The sequence below is a fragment of the Ranitomeya variabilis genome, chromosome 8 (assembly GCF_051348905.1).
Source record: "Ranitomeya variabilis isolate aRanVar5 chromosome 8, aRanVar5.hap1, whole genome shotgun sequence".
Classification (NCBI taxonomy): Eukaryota; Metazoa; Chordata; class Amphibia; order Anura; family Dendrobatidae; genus Ranitomeya; species Ranitomeya variabilis.
Genome location: NC_135239.1, coordinates 176801203 through 176820282, shown reverse-complemented (window position 1 = coordinate 176820282; position 19080 = coordinate 176801203). Strand labels below are relative to the sequence as shown.

General features: G+C 47.9%; 1 protein-coding gene across 4 annotated transcripts in view; it reads right to left on the bottom strand.

The window, feature by feature from the left end:
• Nucleotides 1–15482, bottom strand: part of RAF1 (Raf-1 proto-oncogene, serine/threonine kinase) — a 71462-nt gene extending 55980 nt beyond the window's left edge. Inside the window, exons 1-2 of one of the 4 annotated variants that reach the window (XM_077276143.1) lie at nt 15091–15482; nt 10130–10262 (exon numbers count right to left, since the gene is read on the bottom strand). The gene's annotated coding sequence lies outside the window, so the exon portion shown is untranslated. The remainder of the gene's footprint in view (nt 1–10129; nt 10263–15090) is intronic. The other 3 variants (XM_077276145.1, XM_077276146.1, XM_077276142.1) reach the window with 3 other exon arrangements.
• Nucleotides 15483–19080: the final 3598 nt, after the last annotated feature.

The window sequence follows — 19080 nt, the reverse complement described above, 5'->3', positions numbered from 1 at the left end:
ATGTATTTTTGGATAAAAAAAAAAAAAAAATTGCAATTTGGTTTCATAAACAATATTGCTCCATTTCGCACCTTCTTATAGCTGATGCAGGAGGAGTTAACTAAGAATCTGTCAGTGAACTCATTCTGACAGTCCAATGGGAGAGCTTCTCTTATCTGAATTTTTTCTTCGCTCCTCAATCCTCTATATAACCATGGAGCACAAGAAAAAAAAAAAAAAAAAAAAAAATTAAACTTGACAGTTCAGTGCAAAAAAGGACTGGTAGTCCGAAATCGGGACATGATGCATCCATGTTATTTCGAAGTTTTGCATCAGTTTTCAACCAAGAGGACGTCTATGCTCATCCTGAAGTAACAGTGTGCGAGTCATCAACCAGTTAACCTTAAAATAAAAACATAAAAAAGTAGCCTTTTTTTTTTATTTATATATATTTTTTCTTTTTTTTTTTTTTTAAGAAAATAAAAGGTGAAGACAAGAAACTGCAAAATATCGCTTTAAAAAAAAAAAAAAAAAAGTTTCTCTTCCCTCCTACAAGACTCCTCCACCCTTCACTTCCACCGATGATCATTCCCCCCGACTTCACTAAAAAAATAAAATAAAATAAAAATTGTCTTCAATGAAGACAGGTTAGCGAATCACTTAAGGATCAGGTTACAGTTTTTCTTTTTTTTTTTGCAGTGTGTGTGTGTGTGTGTGTGTGTGTGTGTGTGTGTGTGTGTGTGTGTGTGTGTGTGTGTGTGTGTGTGTGTGTGTGTGTGTGTGAGAAGGGGGCTGGTTGGGTGGCTCAATTCAATAGCTAGGATCATCCTTTGTCTCAGTCATGACTTGTGACTATACAGAGAAGGGGGCTGGCTCAGCTATTGCACCGAGTAGTGGGCCTGGCTCCTACACAAGCAGCCCTAATGATGTGCAGACACAAGAAACACTCCTAAAATGTTGAGCACAAGTTTGAAGTGGAGCTGGAGTGACGGATGCTTATAGAAGAAAATGGGACACTTTTTTTTTTTTTTTTTTTAAACTTGACAACCCCTTTAACAATTCACAAAAGAGAGGGAATTAGTGACGTACGGCAAGGTCAATGTAGTAGAGGGTATAGACAACAGCAGCTGACGCCATCAATCCCACGGATCACCTTGTGGAGGAATGCCACCCATCCGGGCAGCAGAGCGCTATACTATACATGACTTCAGTTTCCGTAGCTTGTTTAGGCAGTCGTGTAAAAAAAAAAAGCCATTCACTTCCCTACTTTTGTGGAGATGAAAAAAAAAAAAAAAAGTGAAAATTGACAATTCTACCAGATATTAAGAAGTACTTAATACATGTGCTGACTGGATGGACCAGCAGGCATGAGCCACCTAGTCCTGTTGTGATAATCTCCTGCTGATAATACACTGAATATACTGAAACCGCTAAACGCAGCCCAGTAAGTGACATCGCTGGAATCAAGGTCTCAGCCCCTACATCATGCTCTTCTCAGATTACATAGCAAAAACCTGCTGACGGATACCATTTAAAGGGGTGGTCTCAAATTGCAAAGTGCTTGTAAGGAGTTTTCTTCAAGACTGCAGGGATTTTTAATTCAATAGTGTATTGCACATTACCGCTGCAGTCTGTCACAGCCTCCTAGACAAGAAGCTAAGTGCTTACAAGCTCTTTGCTATAGAGCTTGTAAGTGCTGCGCTGAAGCTGGCCAGATTGTTGAAGCCACCCAGGTTTAGGGAACCTGCACTCCATCAACGATGAGAGGAGCCCGTTGAAGTATATGCAGGTAAAATATGTGAATAATTATACCCACAGGGGTCCGCACAATGTAATGGCCACCTATATGGGTTACGCCAGTATTCATAGGCCCCAGCGCAGACCGGCAGAACATTGTGCATACAAGCTCTTGCTGCGTCACATAACATCTGAACGCCGGCTGCACCAACGCCTTTTGCTTAATAACACAATTTCATTTTTATCATCACCGAAAGGAAGGAAAGTATTGCAAGAAGCGCTCTGCTGTGATCACAGGCTTGTGAAATGTCAAAGGCTTGGTCGCGTACAACGCTCCACATCAGTACATATAACAGAGGACAAAGACGACAAAGATGTCTCCATGTTGAACAGTAAGAAGAAAAAGAAAAACAAAAAAAACCTTCAAATAACATTTATATAGAATGTCAAATGCGAGTCCTATAACATCTCTTATGCGCAAAAAGGCCGAGCTGCTGGTGTTTACTTGGGACGCGATCCAGAGCACGTGTTCTGCGGAAAGTACAAGAGCCGTAATCAGCTGCTCCGGAGGAATGGAAATATGCACATCTGGCATCGGGCGGGTGAGCGGGCAGCGTCCTGCCATGGAGCCTCACACCTCCGCTTGTGCAATCACCCGGCTGCAGCTTCTTCCAGCAGAAGAAATAGAACGCGGAACACCAGGTAGTATCAACGCCGATCATACGAGGACCCCGACCAACGCCGATCACACGAGGACCCCGACCAACGCCGATCACACGAGGACCCCGACCAACGCCGATCACACGAGGACCCCGACCAACGCCGATCACACGAGGACCCCGACCAACGCCGATCACACGAGGACCCCGACCAACGCCGATCACACGAGGACCCCGACCAACGCCGATCACACGAGGACCCCGACCAACGCCGATCACACGAGGACCCCGACCAACGCCGATCACACGAGGACCCCGACCAACGCCGATCACACGAGGACCCCGACCAACGCCGATCACACGAGGACCCCGACCAACGCCGATCACACGAGGACCCCGACCAACGCCGATCACACGAGGACCCCGACCGACAAAGCCTTGGGGGGCCATTCTATTTAAGTTCAGGGCATGTCCCAATCTCACCCGCTTTTGTGGATCAGAATTGACCATTCGACTCCCATTAAAAACACAAGACAATCATTTTGTATTAGATTTTAAGTTAACCCACTGCAAAGTGCCAATGAGAAGAAGAAAAAAAAGAAAGTTTGGTCAATTTATCTTCAGTTTTTAAAGATAGAGTGAATATAAAAACGAATGCAAAACGGATGTCATACAGTAAAGAAAAAAAAAAAAAAAGCTATGGTGTTCCATAATCCGGCAAAAGTTGTCGCCGGATCCTTTTTTTCTCATAGACTTGTATTAGTGCCGAATTGAGAAGGATGGCCTCACGTTTCATCCGTTTATTGCCGGATCCGTCGAAAATCCGTTTTCCGGCGGCCGGAGAAAACTGACATAGGAATGTTTTTTCTGTCTGGCGAAAAAACAGACAGCAACTGTTTCGGCAAAAAAAACAAAAAAAAAAAAACACGGGTGAAATGTGAGGTTAAGCGATGGAATCCGGGATGGATTCGTTTTTTTTGTTTGTTTGTTTATTTAAAAACATGCATTTTCCATTCTGGAGTCTCTCTCTCTCTGATCCGTTGCATCAGTTTTTCACAATTTCCAATGGATCTGTTTTTTTCCCCAAATTCTCCAGATTCTGCCCAATGGCAAAAAACTGATGTGTGAAAGCAGCCTAAGCCAGAAATCTCACTCCAGTCCGCAACCCACAATTTCAGTGTAAAAATCCAGTTATTTGGAATATTATATATATATATATATATATATATATATATATATATATATATATATATATATATATATATATATATATATATATATATATATATATTTTAAATCTGGTAAAACAAAGATAAATTGGCAGCATTACACACAGTTGTATAACACTACAAATAAACCCAGATGAAGCAGCCAAATAACAAATCTTGACTCTGGCTCCAGGATGGGTAAAAGTCTCAGTCGAATTCACTATCTATTCAGACAAAGAGAGAATCCCAAGAGCGGCTCCTGAAAACACTCACAAGGACAAGAGGCTAGGATTACACGCACGCAGCTAAACCGTGACCCAGTCCATGTGGAGTGTGAGGACGAGCAGCAGCCCATTCTTCTGCTATCTCAGGGTGCATGTGCCGCGCCGTTCCCCTGATCGCCCCCTCCCAGGAGAGCCACTGGCCAGTCCGTGTACTGCCTTGCGATCTCAGTCCGATTTATAAGCTGGTCTTGACTCGACTTAGTCTGCAGCATTTTCGACATGATTCTGAAACAGAATTTGGCAGAAATCCTATGAAACGGGTTAATCTTCAGTTAGTGGCTCATGAGAGAGTGAGGTGGGGTTAGTGATTTTCAGTCCTACAAACAAGGCAAAGAAGGGGAGAGGCTCCAGCTGCAGCAACGATAGGACAATAAGGTTGAGGAAGTCTTGAGAAACAGATTTCTTTCTACTGTATATGTCACAGTTTTAATTGTAAAAGGCAAAATAGGACCAAACGCAAAGAAAAAAATATTAAAAATGGAGGAATTACTCATACTCTCTCTTTACAACCCTAGTTATCCATTCCTAGAGCACCTGCGGTATGTATACTAAACTGTAATGGGGTCTGTGTGGTCTACTCCTACATCTAATAGTTCACCTAAACCAGGTAAAAAAGGAGGGGATTAAATGGGGGTTTTACAGTGACATTGAACCTATTCAAAGGCTGATCTCGCATTCCTGTCTGATGCACAACCACATGAGAAACATGGCAGTGAGCTACATGTCAGGGCACAGATCACCGTCTGAGACATACATATAAAAAGAGAGAGACCTGTACATGCCAGACAAAACACTGGCTGCCTGCCATGTAAAGTACACAGGGGGGGCCATACATTCAGCAGACTCGTACAGCCTACATGCTCATGGATACAGCACGACATTGGTGCGAAATATGAAGCCATAGGTTGGACCATGGATGGTGCAATGTGTTGGATAAAGAACACCGAGAATCATATAAAAGAAGCTAATGGCACCGACATATACAAAATGGAAAGCGATGTGCATGGATATATGTTGTCATGGGTCAAGATCCTTGTGGAAATCCCAACTGGCAGAAAGTTTTTAGGGCAATGCCAGGAGGAAAAACGGAATAGGTCTCCTCAAGAAGAGGAAACAACTTTCTTTAGTGAACATAGGACTTTTTTTTTCTATAATATGAGGGAAAACCAACATGATGTGTAATATTTTTCTATGACTGAGGAAGCCTCATCTCGAGGACAATTGAAGGAACAAAGTCCACTGACTGTACGGGTCAACGGAGAAGAGCTACATACAAGGAGAAAAGAGGATCGGAGGTTTTGGTGAAAGGCTTTTTCCAACCTATAGGCATTCATGGCAAATCATGTAGTCCAACATGCAAGGTCTGAGTGGGGATCGGGATGTCCAGACTGGCCGTGGGTCTCCTGACCCAAACTCAATGATCTATACATGACTATGAGGCTGCCGAGGTCAGGTCAGAAGACCCGCGACTAGTGTTGAGCATTCCGATGCTGCAAGTATCGGGTATCGGCCGATACTTGCTGTATCGGAATTCCGATACCGGGATTCCGATACTCTTGTGGTATCGGGTATCGGGTATCGGAACAACATTAATGTTAAAATGTGTAAAATAGAGAATTAAAATAAAAAATATCGCTATACTCACCTCTCCGACGCAGCCGGGACCTCAGCGCAGGAACCGGCAGCGTTGTTTGTTTAAAATTCCCGCTTTTACATGGTTACGCGAAGTCCCGGCTTGTGATTGGTCAGGGCGGCCATGTTGCCGGGCCGCGGACCAATCACAGCAAGCCGTGACGAAAATACGTCACGGCTTGCTGTGATTGGTCCGCGTCCCGGCAACATGGCCGCCATTAACCAATCACAAGCCGTGACGTCACGGGAGGCTGGAAACGCGCTCATTTTAAAAAGGGCGCGTGTCCAGCCTCCCGTGACGTCACGGCTTGTGATTGGTTGCGTCGCGGTCAACCAATCACAAGCCGGGAGGCTGGACACGCGCCCATTTCAAAATGAGCGCGTCCAGCCTCCCGGCTTGTGATTGGTTGATCGCGGCGCAACCAATCACAAGCCGTGACGTCACGGGAGGCTGGACACGCGCCCATTTCAAAATGAGCGCGTCCAGCCTCCCGGCTTGTGATTGGTTGATCGCGGCGCAACCAATCACAAGCCGTGACGTCACGGGAGGCTGGACACGCGCCCATTTTAAAATGAGCGCGTGTCCAGCCTCCCGTGACGTCCCGGCTTGTGATTGGTCAGGGCGGCCATATTGCCGGGACGCGGACCAATCACAGCAAGCCGTGACGTAATTTCGTCACGGCTTGCTGTGATTGGTCCGCGTCCCGGCAACATGGCCGACCTGACCAATCACAAGCCGGGAATTCACGTAACCAAGTAATAGCGCGATTTTTAAACAAACAACGCTGCCGGTTCCCTCGCTGAAGTCCCGGCTGCGTCGGACAGGTGAGTATAGCGATATTTTTTATTTTAATTCTTTCTTTTACACATTTATATGGTTCCCAGGGCCTGAAGGAGAGTTTTCTCTCCTTCAGACCCTGGGAACCATCAGGAATACCGTCCGATACCTGAGTCCCATTGACTTGTATTGGTATCGGGTATCGGTATCGGATTGGATTCCGATACTGTGACGGTATCGGCCGATACTTTCCGATACCGATACTTTCAAGTATCGGACGGTATCGCTCAACACTACCCGCGACCATTCAGGACATCATTGTCCATACTCTAGATCTGAAATCACCCAAAACAGTTCAATGGGGTTACACCAAATCCAATCCAGCCCAAAAGCCAACAGAACGTTTATTTATTCTGGATTGGGGGACAAAACTAGCAACACTGGTAATACAGCTCATCCTTACATGAATGGGCGTACACTGCAATACCAGACACAGACAATGCACAGATGTGGGTGCTGTTTCTGAAGAAGAAAAAAGAAGCCCTTTTCTCTGCTGTGACTAGGTCAAAACCATACAGGGGCGATTATCCTGAGATGACCAGAATAACGTTATAACAATAATGCCCAAGGAAGTCAAAGTACAAAAGAAACAGGATGTAATGTGTAAAGACTTCGGAGGAAACGTACACTTTAAGAGAAGGGTCGCCTATAGGAAAGAACATTTTGTGACATACGTAAATATATACAACGTCCCAATGCAGGAAAACTCCAGAGTACTTAGAGAAGAGGAGCATTGAACGGGACTAAGAACCATGTATGTAAACTGGCCAGACCAATTTACCAGCTATCCCTTGCCCCAGAGGGAATAACAACACCCCTAAGTTCAAGATTGCTAAACCGTTAGAACTGGACAGACAAAATTAATGGACCAAAAGAAAAAAAAAAAAAAAAAAGGAAAAATGGTCACTCCCACAAAAATATGGCCCTGCCACAAAATGATCCGCTTATATCAATACAGAGTTCATCTCATTAGCTCAGGAGAAAGTATCAACAAGGACAAGGTAGCTGACATTACTCTGTCATGCTGATTGATTTATAAAAGAGAAGCCTGGTTGCTTTAAAATAGGTGGACGTGCTTGAAATAATTTTCTTTTATTAACCATGATTACCATAGATGGAAACACGTGCAATCATCATTGCTATGCATCAAGAGGGCTTTACGGGCAAGGACATTGCTGCTTGCAAGTTTGCCCTTAAATCAACCATTAATCCGATCATCGGGAACTTTAAAGATTCAATTGTTGTGAAGAAGGCTTCCAGGTACACAAGAAAGTCCAGCAAGAGCCAGGACAGTCTCTAAAGAGGACTCAGCTAAGGGATTAACTCCAGTGCAGAGCTTGTTCAGGCATGGCAGCAGGCAGTTGTCAGTCCATACACACACAGTGAGCTGAGGGTTAGTGAACGCTGGCCTGGTGTCAGGTAAGAAGCCACTTCTAGCCAGAAAAACACAAAGGATAGATTGAAATTTGGCAGAAAGTATGGTGATTCGACTATAGAGCAGGGCTGTGGAGTCGGTAAGCCAAACCTCCGACTACTCAATTTCCATGACACCAACTCCACCAAAATGGACTCCGACTCCACAGCCCTGATATAGAGGACTATAGAACAGCACAAATTATGGAGCCGCAGGGACTCGAAAATATTACTCGAGCACCCCGAAGACACTCTGATAACACCCGAGCATTCTCCAAGAACACGACAGCCGAGCACGCTCGCTCACCACTAGTGATGAACAATGCTTTTTTTCAGCTTGATGGAGACTATGTCACAAGGCAAGAGAGGTAACTTTGTGTCTCCGTGAACAAAACATTGACATTTTGGGTCCATGGCCAGGGAACTTCCCAGATCTCAATCCGTTTAAGAACCTGTGGTCAATCCTTAAAAAAAAACTTGGAGTTTATCAGTCAGGATTTGGCCCAGAAGCAGACATCCAGCTGCGAGGATGAAGGGCAGAAGTGAATGAGATTTAGATTCAGACTGGATTTCAGCCTCTGAACGACATCAAAAACATTCACTGACTGCAAGCAGAGATCTTGTCATCACGATTAAAAAGCTGCCTAACTTTTTATGACTTAATGAATATGTTTTAGTCACATTAGTTACATGGACCATAAACGGCTCGTTAATATAACGCATTCTTTGGGTCCCTGTTACTTCTAGTTTCGGAGGTGTCATGGGGGTGGGGCGTGTGGATGCCGTCACAGAAAACTCACGAGGAGTTATTACAGAACGCCCAGCTACTAAAATTACATCTTCCCCAAGCACAAGTCACGTGAATACCATAAGTCTCAAGCCTGATGTCATTACTTACAACATCGTAGCGCTCCATTACTGCACAAGCCGAAAGTATGTAAAGGGAACTTCTAGCAAACAATGGTAACCATGATACATTGTATGCAAAGCAAGTCTGTACATAGAGACACCAGGAGGAGAAGGCGCTGGGCTCCAGCTTCACCGGTGAGACGTACACAAGCCCGGGAGACGGGGCAAGAAGTTAGTGAAGTCACACACTGGCCAACACAATCCTTGGCGGATTCCTAAGTAATAAACTCTAAAGAAATATACAGAGGGAAGTTGTTCTTCTAGGGTTTGTTCTGGCCACAGACCTCGTTTAGGTGTCCAACAGCTCAGCAGAAAGTGCCCGATCAGATGACGTACAAGACATTCCAATACAGGGCGAGAAGAAGCACTTACTGCTGACCTCCTAGACAATGCTCCATCACCCGAGCTTGTTGTGTCCCCCAGGACAGTGCAGAAAACCAAAACGCAATAAGTAGGATTAACCATATAGCATAACATGAGTTTGAACGTAAAAGCTTAGAAAATTAAAGGGGGTCGTGGCATCTTTTACATTCAAGGCATATGCACAAGTTATCCATAGAAGCGCAAGCACAGCGCGAAACGGCCGTTGTCCCTGTTCTCCCCTGCTCACACGAGCTTCGGCTCAGTCGTTCCCAGCCATGAATTTTATCTGGAAACGTTGCCAATAAAAGCTTGAATTTTGAAGACTGGTGAGTGCCCTCGTCTCTTCTTATATATGGATTACACAGATGGTCACTTTTTTCAGAGGAACACCCAAAGTCGAGCATTGTAGGGCTGTATCAATCACTGCTGAGCACCCATACAGAGGGTAGCGGTCTGGAGACAACCCCGATAAAATAGACTGTGCCGCCCGGTTTATGCATTTTATTGTGGATATGCACAAGTTATGCCTTAAAGGGGTTGTCCAGGCTTGCAGTCAGACTTGTGAATCTTCACAGTGTGTGTGAGCGGCCCGGATTCTCCAGTGTAAGTACGCAGTCACATGAAGACTAGACGTGTCTAGCATGGCTCAATACAAGTGAACAGAGGGAGGATGGAAAAGTCTAGTGGGCACGTGACTGCATCACATACTTGCAGTTATGCACCCGCCGCTGCTGGCAAATCCAAGCAGTGTATTATGAAGATTCACAAGTCTGTAGTCGTACTCGACTGCAGACTTGTAGCCTCAGGCCAGACTACCCCTTAAAGGCCCATTTATGCAGACCGATAGGTGTTCATACCAATCATCGGCCATGTAAACACGCAGGTGATCAAACGGGGAACGAGCAAAACCAGATTTTCTAGCAGATTGGAACATTCATGTTGGCCCTTGAATTGTCCTTGCTTACAAGAGGCGATGGGCTGGGGACAAAACTATCGAATTAACGATTATACTAGCGAACAGGCCTTAAACAAGTGCGGAATGACAGGTACATAATCCACAAACACATTGCTGGGTTACATTACCCCGATCATCAGGGATCAACTCACAGATTTGGTCCCATGTGCAAATGGGAAAAACCCTTGGACTGTATTCACACGCTGCAGAAAACCACGGCATCCCCGAGTGCCTCAGTCAATAAGCTCTGTCTGATTCGCCCTGCAAAACCACACGGCCGATTTCCTGCAAATGAAAGTGATTCTATGTCAAGCAGCTGAAAGTGAGCCGCTGCAGGTTCTGTCTGCGAGCACGATCCGCTGTGTGTGAACGCGGCCTTAAGAAACATCAATTAGACTAGGACAGAAAAGTGACACTGGCTGTGGTTTTAAAGCTGGAAAGCCAAATAATCACAAGCACATAGGGTCCAATCTCTGCATGCTGCAAACATATACGGTCAAGGTTAAAAATTTAAAAAAAAAAATGTTTCGCTGTTCATAATAAAAAAAAATATATAATAATAATTACTATATATAATTGTTTTATTTAAAGGAAAAGCTAAACATTTTAAAATAAATATTTAAAAAATGTTTCGCTTTACATAAAAAAATTATAATAAATATTATATATATTTATTATTATAATTATTATTATGTTTTATGAAAAGTGAAACATTTTTTAAATAAATCTATTTAAAAATGTTACGCTTTTCATAAAAATAATTATATATAATTACTATTATTATTACCGTATATACTCGAGTATAAGCCGAGATTTTCAGCCCATTTTTTGGGGCTGAAAGTCCCCCTCTCGGCTTATACTCGAGTCATACCCAGGGGTCGGCAGGGGAGGGGGAGCGATGGCTGTCTAATTATACTCACTGGCGCGGTCCCTGGCGCGGCAGCTTCTTCCTGTAGTGAGCGGTCACATGGTACCGCTCATTACAGTAATGAATATGCGGCTCCACCTCCCATAGAGGTGGAGCCACATATTCATTACTGTAATGAGTGGTAACAGTGACTGGCCGCTCACTACAGGAGGAAGCTGCAGGGAAGCAGGGACTTCACAGCGCCAGGAGCAGGTGAGTATAACGGGGAGACGCTGAAGATGGAGCGGCGCCGGAACGAGGAGCAGGTGAATATCGAAAGTGCCGAGGGCCTGAGCGACGGAGAGGTGAATATGTGATTTTTAATTTTTTATCGCAGCAACAGCAAATGGGGCAATTGTCTGTATGGAGCATCTATGGGGGCCATAACGTTTGTGCAGCACTATATGGGGGCCATAACGTTTGTGCAGCACTATATGGGGGCCATAACGTTTGTGCAGCACTATATGGGGGCCATAACATTTGTGCAGCACTATATGGGGGCCATAACATTTGTGCAGCACTATATAGGGCATCTTATGGGGCCATAGCGTTTGTGCAGCACTATATGGGGCAAGTGTCTGTATGGGGCCATAATCAACGTTTGTGCAGCACTATATGGGGCAAATATCTTTATGGAGCATCTTATGGGGCCATAATCAACGTTTGTGCAGCATTATATTGGGCAAATGTGTCTATGAAGCCTCTTACGGGGCCATTATTAACCTTAAGGCAGGATTATATGGGGCATATTTGAATATGGAGCATCTTATGGGCCCATCATGAACTGTATGGAGCATTATATGAGGCTCCTGATTCAATATGGATGTTCAAAAACATTTAACCTACTGATGTCTCAATTAATTTTACTTTTATTGGTCTCTGTTTATTTTTGACATTTACTGGTAGCTGCTGCATTTCCCACCCTAGGCTTATACTCGAGTTATTAAGTTTTCCCAGTTTTTTGTGGCAAAATTAGGGGGGTCGGCTTATACTCGGGTCGGCTTATACTTGAGTATATACGGTATCTTTTTTTTTTTTTGCGAAAAGCGATACTTTTTTTTTTGCTTAAACTGTAGACAAAGTTAAATCTGAAGAATTTCTGAAGAAGAGCTAGTATATTTAGAAGGAGGAGGGAAATAACTGCATGTAAATATATCCAGAAAGTATCTGAAAAAGGCCAGAAAAGCAAACAATGAATGTGACAGACTGAAGTGAGCTGCACTGAACGTAGGGGTTACAGAGCAGGACAGTGATCAATAAAGGTGGCACCACATGCCCGGCACAGGGGCGGCCGTCCATCCGACTACGCCACAGTCTAGGATTTGCACGAGACCCACGGCCGCTTCATAAAAATCACAGCACTGTGTAAAAGCAGAAATTATTCCGACCGACTCTTCTTCCACCCAGAAGATATGAATGTGTTTATACACAGGGTTAGATCTTGGCACAAAACCGCTGCGCTTGAAAAATAACATTTGGACGCTGCAGATTCTTGGGAGTTGTGTAACTTTCACTGAACAAAAAAAAAATACAACTAAATCCAGAGGACGGGGCAAAGTGGTTTCTGCAATCTACAGAGTAAATAAACCAATTCTACACCAAAAAAGCAAAAAATTAAAAATTGTAGAAAAAAGATAAATTATATGTATAATAAAAAAGAATGCTCAGAAAATCTGCAGCATAACCACCCCATGTCAACAAGCCCTTATTTATGTAAAAATTTTGCAAACATTCCAACTTGCCCAAGCCCCAATGCGGGATACACTCAATGTTTGCGGTAAAGTACTAAAGGCTAAAGTGTCCAAATGTGGCAGCCGTGTCCCAGCAGCATCCTCTCAGCACAGATTTGGCGGGATTTTTTTTGGCTCCCACTGATCTCTACAATAAAAGAGCAGCCCCCAAAAAAAGACAAAGCATAACTTACAAGGTATCTAGACACTGATGTGTGGGGCACAGAGGAGCGTCACAAGCAGAGCCCCCAAACCGTCACCTCATTCTCCGGTGAGCTACATATTCCCAAGTCCAATGTTATAACACCCTGTACCCCACCAGTCTGACTCGAGCCCCCAAAACATCACATTACAATGTGTCACATAATAGTCCAGTGCCCAGCAGCCACAAACCACAGAGCTGCCGTTATTACAGCATACAACGGCTCCTACACCCCGATATAACACCCAGCGACATCACCCCCACACCGATCAGAGACCACAAAACCACACACACTACGGAGCCTGTGCCCCCGGTCTCCTGTCACTCACAGCCCCACATACAAATACCACACTGCTCCGCAACAAGCCCCCCATGTACCCCACAGCACATCACCTATGTAGCCCGCACTCCGCATGACCTGCAACCACACTGCCCCCAGCACCCACCAAACCATTGTCCCCAGTATACACACACACCACACTGCCCCCCCCAGTATATACACACACACCACACTGCCCCCCCCAGTATATACACACACACCACACTGCCCCCCCCCAGTATATACACACACACCACACTGCCCCCCCCCAGTATATACACACACACCACACTGCCCCCCCCAGTATATACACACACACCACACTGCCCCCCCCAGTATATACACACACACCACACTGCCCCCCCCAGTATATACACACACACCACACTGCCCCCCCCCAGTATATACACACACACCACACTGCCCCCCCCCAGTATATACACACACACCACACTGCCCCCCCCCAGTATATACACACACACCACACTGCCCCCCCCCAGTATATACACACACACACCACACTGCCCCCCCCCAGTATATACACACACACCACACTGCCCCCCCAGTATATACACACACCACACTGCCCCCCCCAGTATATACACACACCACACTGCCCCCCCCCCCCCAGTATATACACACACCACACTGCCCCCCCCCCCAGTATATACACACACCACACTGCCCCCCCCAGTATATAGACCACACACTGCCCCCCCAGTATATAGACCACACACTGCCCCCCCAGTATATACACACACCGCACTGCCCCCCCAGTATATAGACCACACACTGCCCCCCCAGTATATAGACCACACACTGCCCCCCCAGTATATATACACCACACACTGCCCCCCCCAGTATATAGACCACACACTGCCCCCCCAGTATATAGACCACACACTGCCCCCCCCAGTATATATACACCACACACTGCCCCCCCCCCAGTATATAGACCACACACTGCCCCCCCCAGTATATATACACCACACACTGCCCCCCCCCAGTATATAGACCACACACTGCCCCCCCCAGTATATACACCATACACTGCCCCCCCCCCAGTATATAGACCACACACTGCCCCCCCCAGTATATATACACCACACACTGCCCCCCCCCCAGTATATAGACCACACACTGCCCCCCCCAGTATATAGACCACACACTGCCCCCCCCAGTATATAGACCACACACTGCCCCCCCCAGTATATATACACCACACACTGCCCCCCCCCCAGTATATAGACCACACACTGCCCCCCCCAGTATATAGACCACACACTGCCCCCCCCAGTATATAGACCACACACTGCCCCCCCCAGTATATATACACCACACACTGCCCCCCCCCCCAGTATATAGACCACACACTGCCCCCCCCAGTATATAGACCACACACTGCCCCCCCCAGTATATAGACCACACACTGCCCCCCCCAGTATATAGACCACACACTGCCCCCCCCAGTATATAGACCACACACTGCCCCCCCCAGTATATAGACCACACACTGCCCCCCCCAGTATATAGACCACACACTGCCCCCCCCAGTATATATACACCACACACTGCCCCCCCCCCCAGTATATAGACCACACACTGCCCCCCCCAGTATATAGACCACACACTGCCCCCCCCAGTATATAGACCACACACTGCCCCCCCCAGTATATATACACCACACACTGCCCCCCCCCCCAGTATATAGACCACACACTGCCCCCCCCCAGTATATAGACCACACACTGCCCCCCCAGTATATAGACCACACACTGCCCCCCCAGTATATAGACCACACACTGACGCCCCCCATGTCCCTCCGCTGCTCACTACACGTCCGGGATAGATACAACTGAAACTGTTTATCTCGACTTCTCTAAACTCCCCGCCGCCCGCAGCAGCAGAGCCGGAGCCCCGCACTCCCCGCAGCCGCCGCTGTCACTCATCCGTACCTCTTCCGTCCTGTAGAGCGGAGCCCCCGCACATATCCTGCGCTGGACACCGCAGAAGACCGGGCACGACAGCGGACACTCCCGGAGCCCGGCGCTCAGTCACTCCCGAGCCTCAATCCTGCCGCTCGGAGACGCGCATAGCGGTGAGGACTGGAGAGGAGGGGGGGACATGGACGCTTCCATTAGTAAACATCACTACAGGACGGGGAGGTTCAGAACGTAACAACTCAGGAGTTCCACAGCCGCCCAACCCCCTTCTCAGCGCCATCCCCTGTGTTGATGCTGAATGGCTCCTCCCGCCTCGTCATTAGGCCGCACACTCTGCCAACTATAGTGTTACAAAGTAAAAGCCACGCCCCGGCTCTCTGATAGGCTGAGCTGGCGCCGTTGACAAGTGTAGCTCTTGACATTAATCCCGCCCATATAAGTAGTTCCCGCCTCCATTATGGTAACTCCGCCCACACAGAAAAAGTCGCTTTTTTTCCAGCAGTTCCAGTGACTGTAGAGCTCCGTGTACTGCGCGCACTGCCCGTGTACAGTGCTCCAAGCACAGAGATCCGTGTACAGTGCTCCGAGCACAGAGATCCGTGTACAGTGCTCCGAACACAGATCCGTGTACAGTGCTCCGAGCACAGAGATCCGTGTACAGTGCTCCGAGCACAGAGATCCGTGTACAGTGCTCCAAACACAGAGATCCGTGTACAGTGCTCCGAGCACAGAGATCCGTGTACAGTGCTCCAAGCACAGAGATCCGTGTACAGTGCTCCGAACACAGAGATCCGTGTACAGTGCTCCAAGCACAGAGATCCGTGTACAGTGCTCCGAGCACAGAGATCCGTGTACAGTGCTCCGAACACAGAGATCCGTGTACAGTGCTCCGAGCACAGAGATCCGTGTACAGTGCTCCAAACACAGAGATCCGTGTACAGTGCTCCGAGCACAGAGATCCGTGTACAGTGCTCCAAACACAGAGATCCGTGTACAGTGCTCCAAACACAGAGATCCGTGTACAGTTCTCCGAGCACAGAGATCAGTGTACAGTGCTCCGAACACACAGAGATCAGTGTACAGTGCTCCAAGCACAGAGATCCGTGTACAGTGCTCCGAGCACAGAGATCCGTGTACAGTGCTCCGAACACAGATCCGTGTACAGTGCTCCGAACACAGAGATCCGTGTACAGTGCTCCGAACACAGAGATCCGTGTACAGTGCTCCGAACACAGAGATCCGTGTACAGTGCTCCAAGCACAGAGATCCGTGTACAGTGCTCCGAACACAGAGATCCGTGTACAGTGCTCCAAGCACAGAGATCCGTGTACAGTGCTCCGAACACAGAGATCCGTGTACAGTGCTCCAAGCACAGAGATCCGTGTACAGTGCTCCGAACACAGAGATCCGTGTACAGTGCTCCGAACACAGAGATCCGTGTACAGTGCTCCGAACACACAGAGATCAGTGTACAGTGCTCCGAGCACAGAGATCCGTGTACAGTGCTCCGAGCACAGAGATCCGTGTACAGTGCTCCAAGCACAGAGATCCGTGTACAGTGCTCCGAGCACAGAGATCCGTGTACAGTGCTCCGAACACAGATCCGTGTACAGTGCTCCGAACACAGAGATCCGTGTACAGTGCTCCGAACACAGAGATCCGTGTACAGTGCTCCGAACACACAGAGATCAGTGTACAGTGCTCCGAGCACAGAGATCCGTGTACAGTGCTCCGAGCACAGAGATCCGTGTACAGTGCTCCAAGCACAGAGATCCGTGTACAGTGCTCCGAGCACAGAGATCAGTGTACAGTGCTCCGAGCACAGAGATCCGCGTACAGTTCTCCGAGCACAGAGATCAGTGTACAGTGCTCCGAGCACAGAGATCCGTGTACAGTGCTCCGAGCACAGAGATCCGTGTACAGTGCTCCGAGCACAGAGATCAGTGTACAGTGCTCCAATCACAGATATCCGTGTACAGTGCTCCGAACACAGAGATCCGTGTACAGTGCTCCAATCACAGAGATCCGTGTACAGTGCTCCGAACACAGAGATCCGTGTACAGTTCTCCGAGCACAGAGATCCGTGTACAGTGCTCCGAACACAGAGATCCGTGTACAGTGCTCCGAACACACAGATCCGTGTACAGTGCTCCAAGCACAGAGATCCGTGTACAGTGCTCCGAACACAGAGATCCGTGTACAGTGCTCCAAGCACAGAGATCCGTGTACAGTGCTCCGAACACAGAGATCCGTGTACAGTGCTCCAAGCACAGAGATCCGTGTACAGTGCTCCGAACACAGAGATCCGTGTACAGTGCTCCGAACACAGAGATCCGTGTACAGTGCTCCGAACACACAGAGATCAGTGTACAGTGCTCCGAGCACAGAGATCCGTGTACAGTGCTCCGAGCACAGAGATCCGTGTACAGTGCTCCAAGCACAGAGATCCGTGTACAGTGCTCCGAGCACAGAGATCCGTGTACAGTGCTCCGAACACAGATCCGTGTACAGTGCTCCGAACACAGAGATCCGTGTACAGTGCTCCGAACACAGAGATCCGTGTACAGTGCTCCGAACACACAGAGATCAGTGTACAGTGCTCCGAGCACAGAGATCCGTGTACAGTGCTCCGAGCACAGAGATCCGTGTACAGTGCTCCAAGCACAGAGATCCGTGTACAGTGCTCCGAGCACAGAGATCAGTGTACAGTGCTCCGAGCACAGAGATCCGCGTACAGTTCTCCGAGCACAGAGATCAGTGTACAGTGCTCCGAGCACAGAGATCCGTGTACAGTGCTCCGAGCACAGAGATCCGTGTACAGTGCTCCGAGCACAGAGATCAGTGTACAGTGCTCCAATCACAGATATCCGTGTACAGTGCTCCGAACACAGAGATCCGTGTACAGTGCTCCAATCACAGAGATCCGTGTACAGTGCTCCGAACACAGAGATCCGTGTACAGTTCTCCGAGCACAGAGATCCGTGTACAGTGCTCCGAACACACAGAGATCAGTGTACAGTGCTCCGAGCACAGAGATCCGTGTACAGTGCTCCGAACACACAGAGATCAGTGTACAGTGCTCCGAGCACAGAGATCCGTGTACAGTGCTCCGAGCACAGAGATCCGTGTACAGTGCTCCGAGCACAGAGATCCGTGTACAGTGCTCCGAGCACAGAGATCAGTGTACAGTGCTCCGAGCACAGAGATCAGTGTACAGTGCTCCGAACACAGAGATCCGTGTACAGTGCTCCGAACACACAGAGATCCGTGTACAGTGCTCCGAGCACAGAGATCCGTGTACAGTGCTCCGAACACACAGAGATCAGTGTACAGTGCTCCGAGCACAGAGATCCGTGTACAGTGCTCCGAGCACAGAGATCCGTGTACAGTGCTCCGAGCACAGAGATCCGTGTACAGTGCTCCGAACACAGAGATCCGTGTACAGTGCTCCGAGCACAGAGATCAGTGTACAGTGCTCCGAACACAGAGATCCGTGTACAGTGCTCCGAGCACAGAGATCCGTGTACAGTGCTCCGAGCACAGAGATCCGTGTACAGTGCTCCGAGCACAGAGATCTGTGTACAGTGCTCCGAGCACAGAGATCCGTGTACAGTGCTCCGAGCACAGAGATCCATGTACAGTGCTCCGAGCACAGAGATCCGTGTACAGTTCTCCGAGCACAGAGATCCGTGTACAGTGCTCCGAACACACAGAGATCAGTGTACAGTGCTCTGAGCACAGAGATCCGTGTACAGTGCTCCGAGCACAGAGATCCGTGTACAGTGCTCCGAGCACAGAGATCCATGTACAGTGCTCCGAGCACAGAGATCCGTGTACAGTTCTCCGAGCACAGAGATCCGTGTACAGTGCTCCGAACACACAGAGATCAGTGTACAGTGCTCCGAGCACAGAGATCCTTGTACAGTGCTCCGAGCACAGAGATCCGTGTACAGTGCTCCGAGCACAGAGATCCGTGTACAGTGCTCCGAGCACAGAGATCAG